Raw genomic sequence first — 5,000 nt, 5'->3', positions numbered from 1 at the left:
GAATAACGCGTGGTCACCGGTTCGCGCGCGCCCTCTGGTCCCGACGCCATCAACGTCCACAATAAACAGACCATACCGCCCTCTATGGCACGATGTTGACAATGCCGCCCACAGGCACAACACAGCCATCTTTGGGAATGTGACCAAACTACATTGCCATCCGGCCCAGAAACGACACCTCCATCTACAGGAATCCGACGAAACTGCGCCAACCATACCTCCAAAACACGGCACCGCCATCTATGACAATGTGGCGAAACCACATGCAATAGCTCCATCTACGGGAATCGGACGACACTACGTCCACCATGTCGAGCGCACCACAAACAAAAATACCGCCACCTGCAGGTCCCCCGCAACATGACCTGCTGCACCGATGATACCGCCATCTATGAGACGCCACGCCGACTACGACATCGCTAGGTCCCACAGTGCCCATTTTCCGACGCCACCCACAAAGCCTGCATCATCTGCCCACCACAGGAGCCCCAACGCCTGTGCCTGCGTCGCACGAAGTCGTCGACCGACAATCGCTCCACCCGCACCCGCACGTGCCCCACCCCAACCGCCCAAATCGCAACTCCAGCGGATGAACGGCGGACTCTTCCCGCACTCGTAACGTGCAATCCGCCCCTATATCTTGCGTTTCATGAAGAGTTATATCGAATATGCCATATTCCCGCTGTCCCTATACATGCTGTAAGTAGCTCGCTTGCTACAGCAGCAGCAGCAGCAGCAGCAGCAGCAGCAGCACCACCTCCGCGCGCTGCCCTGGGGGCACTGAACCGCAGGACGCGAGACCCCACGCCCAGTGGCAAACAGGGCTCCTCCCAGAATATAGACGGTCCCTACCCCTCACAACGATGACGGTGGGAGGGCCGTTTTACGGGACCATTTCCTGCGGTGCCAACGCTGTCGTAGAGCCGATACTCCATCTTTGGTACAAGGCAACCATTCCGCTGTAAATCAGTACGTCACTCGTAGTTCAGTCACCTCACAGCACTGCTCAGTAAACTATGCAGGCCCACATAGATAGATTATATACGCAAATGCCCCTATACATGCTGAACGTCCGTACACACAAAATGAACCACACGTCAGCCACACACTCTATCACACACTACTCTCTGCCTGTAACAGACACAGATACAACAACTAAGCACCAGCATGGACCAACGTCCGGTGCATCCTATCCGCCACAGTACACCAACTACGCTATGATAACCAGACCGGGAGGTACAATCATAAAACAGAATACCCCACTCGTCCGACAACCACAATTGCTCAGAAAAGCCACCAACACCCACACATGTCCTACACAGGGGTGCACCCAACATCACCACACTGCCTCGTCTTACAGCACAAACACACTGGCAGGAATGAAACACACAGGTCTGCCGCAACCACAGACACGGCTCGCCCCCTCTCACTAGCGAAAAGCGCATCCCGACGTGACATAACTCCTTTGACACACTGACGCTGCCTCGGGCATCCACGTCCTACGGTCGATATCAACGAACCTCACCCCCCCCCCACCCCCACAACACGCCATGCCATACCACATTGTGTACCGTACCCAAACCTAACGTGTACTGTACTACAACGCAATGTGTACCATAACACAACCCAGTTTGTACCTTAACCTAACCTATGTCACCTTAACCTAACCTATGTCACCTTAACCTAACCTATGTCACCTTAACCTAACCTATGTCACCTTAACCTAACCTATGTCACCTTAACCTAACCTATGTCACCTTAACCTAACCTATGTCACCTTAACCTAACCTATGTCACCTTAACCTAACCTATGTCACCTTAACCTAACCTATGTCACCTTAACCTAACCTATGTCACCTTAACCTAACCTATGTCACCTTAACCTAACCTATGTCACCTTAACCTAACCTATGTCACCTTAACCTAACCTATGTCACCTTAACCTAACCTATGTCACCTTAACCTAACCTATGTCACCTTAACCTAACCTATGTCACCTTAACCTAACCCATCTTGCACCTTAACCTAACCTATGTTGCACCTTAACCTACCTCAATTTGCACCTTAACCTACCTCAATTTGCACCGCAATGTAATGCAATTCGCACCGCAATGTAACTCAATTTGCACCGCAATGTAACTCAATTTGCACCGCAATGTAATGCAATTTGCACCGCAATGTAATGCAATTTGCACCGCAATGTAATGCAATTTGCACCGCAATGTAATGCAATTTGCACCGCAATCTACCCCCAAGTTGTGCCTTAACCTAACCCACGTTGTGCCTTAACCTAACCCACGTTGTGCCTTAACCTAACCCACGTTGTGCCTTAACCTAACCCACGTTGTGCCTTAACCTAACCCACGTTGTGCCTTAACCTAACCCACGTTGTGCCTTAACCTAACCCACGTTGTGCCTTAACCTAACCCAAGTTGTGCCTTAACCTAACCCAAGTTGTGCCTTAACCTAACCCAAGTTGTGCCTTAACCTAACCCAAGTTGTGCCTTAACCTAACCCAAGTTGTGCCTTAACCTAACCCAAGTTGTGCCTTAACCTAACCCAAGTTGTGCCTTAACCTAACCCAAGTTGTGCCTTAACCTAACCCAAGTTGTGCCTTAACCTAACCCAAGTTGTGCCTTAACCTAACCCAAGTTGTGCCTTAACCTAACCCAAGTTGTGCCTTAACCTAACCCAAGTTGTGCCTTAACCTAACCCAAGTTGTGCCTTAACCTAACCCAAGTTGTGCCTTAACCTAACCCAAGTTGTGCCTTAACCTAACCCAAGTTGTGCCTTAACCTAACCCAAGTTGTGCCTTAACCTAACCCACGTTGTGCCTTAACCTAACCCACGTTGTGCCTTACCCTGCTCTGTAATTGGCATATGACACGTTACATTAATGTATTGTTGTCCAACCGCAACCCGCTCAGAATTTTGTGTACACAGCTACGTGTCATCTCCCCATAACAGCTGCATTGCAGTGTGGTACGCCATAGAGACGTGTGGGAGTAATGGACGCAGTGGATGGCGATCAGCATGAGCCGTCTGTTCATGTAGTGGCGCGTGTATGCAGACGTAGTAGTCTCTTCTCACACAATGTGATAGCACGGTGCCCCGCGTTCCACATCTGCGACATGCTACAGAGGCCGGTTGACAGTTGGTCGCGCAATGGACATCGCATACGTACGGGGGCACCTTCCACGTGCCCTCTAGTCGGGCACATTTTGTTGCGTGGATGTGAGCGGATGTAGTGTGTCTTGACACCTGACAGGCAGGCATGCAATAATAGTTGACTTTGCAAACGGGGATGGACGTGTACGTTTACTGGTGACGTTACGCACATGAACAACTGGTAACCCGTTGTGGTGCGGTTGTCCTTGCTGGAGGTACATCTGTGAGGGCAACGATCGGTACAGCTACGAAGCGGTCCCCACCATACCAACGAACGTGAATGTGAATCTGGGTGTGAAGCGATACGCGGCTGTGGGTGGGTGGGACTGTCCCCGGCCGGTGAGGGGGGGCCGCCCGGCGTGCTGGCCGCGCGGTGCGTGGGCGCACGCGCTACAGCCGGCTGGTGGGGGCGCCCAGTGGCAGGCGCGCCGGCCGACGGACGCGGCAGGCGGCGCAGCTGCGCGCCGGGGCACCCTGCGCGCGGCGCCGTGCAGCCAAAGTGGGTCCTCGCCGGCCCGGTGCGAAGCGCGGTGGACATCTGCAGTGTGCTGGTCCGATTGAGGACTGTGTGCGTTGAGGATGCGCCGCCGCCCGGCACTCGGCGCCGCGACGCCGTCTGCTGCTCGGTCGCCCCAGCGGTTCTCGCTGGTGGTTTGTATCGCAGTTGTGCAGACGTGTTGGCACGTGCGCTGTGCTGGGAGAGTTCGCTTCGGCACCCACGTGGGGCCTTTGCCCTTCTGTGGCGCTGGCGTTGGAGCTGCCGGTCACCGTAGGTGGCGCGTGTTGTCTCCCGCCGGCAATGCCACGACAGCACGCTCCCGGGCCTCTGTCGGCAGCGGCAAGCTCAGTTGGGAGCACGGGTGGTCGCACCTAAAGCGTCTACTCGCCTAACTCCGGGCGATTGCGCCTCTCTCGAACCCGACCAAGTACTTAGGACGGCGCTGCGCGCCGCCGGGACCTGAGAGGGTTTCGAGGTGTATTGTGCAGGGGAGCTCAGCCTCCTCCTGTTTGCAGAATAATTGAGCGGACGCTTGCGTGTTCGCGCGGGCCCCCGGGACACACTCCCGGGCGGCCGGCTGCTCAGCTCTAGTTGACGCAGCTCCCTGGTTGATCCTGCCAGTAGTCATATGCTTGTCTCAAAGATTAAGCCATGCATGTCTCAGTACAAGCCGCATTAAGGTGAAACCGCGAATGGCTCATTAAATCAGTTATGGTTCCTTAGATCGTACCCACGTTACTTGGATAACTGTGGTAATTCTAGAGCTAATACATGCAAACAGAGTCCCGACCAGAGATGGAAGGGACGCTTTTATTAGATCAAAACCAATCGGTCGGCTCGTCCGGTCCGTTTGCCTTGGTGACTCTGAATAACTTTGGGCTGATCGCACGGTCCTCGTACCGGCGACGCATCTTTCAAATGTCTGCCTTATCAACTGTCGATGGTAGGTTCTGCGCCTACCATGGTTGTAACGGGTAACGGGGAATCAGGGTTCGATTCCGGAGAGGGAGCCTGAGAAACGGCTACCACATCCAAGGAAGGCAGCAGGCGCGCAAATTACCCACTCCCGGCACGGGGAGGTAGTGACGAAAAATAACGATACGGGACTCATCCGAGGCCCCGTAATCGGAATGAGTACACTTTAAATCCTTTAACGAGTATCTATTGGAGGGCAAGTCTGGTGCCAGCAGCCGCGGTAATTCCAGCTCCAATAGCGTATATTAAAGTTGTTGCGGTTAAAAAGCTCGTAGTTGGATTTGTGTCCCACGCTGTTGGTTCACCGCCCGTCGGTGTTTAACTGGCATGTATCGTGGGACGTCCTGCCGGTGGGGCG

General features: G+C 53.9%; 1 non-coding gene across 1 annotated transcript in view; it reads left to right on the top strand.

Annotated features, from left to right (window-relative positions):
- Positions 1–4,268: 4,268 nt before the first annotated feature.
- LOC126093543 (small subunit ribosomal RNA) overlaps positions 4,269–5,000 on the top strand; it is a 1,909-nt gene continuing 1,177 nt past the window's right edge. The window contains exon 1 of the ribosomal RNA XR_007521682.1: positions 4,269–5,000. This exon is cut by the window's right edge and continues 1,177 nt beyond it. This is a non-coding gene — a ribosomal RNA (small subunit ribosomal RNA).

This window comes from Schistocerca cancellata, chromosome 7 (genome assembly GCF_023864275.1).
Source record: "Schistocerca cancellata isolate TAMUIC-IGC-003103 chromosome 7, iqSchCanc2.1, whole genome shotgun sequence".
In the NCBI taxonomy this organism is placed as follows: Eukaryota; Metazoa; Arthropoda; class Insecta; order Orthoptera; family Acrididae; genus Schistocerca; species Schistocerca cancellata.
This window is presented reverse-complemented; position numbering and strand designations above follow the sequence as displayed.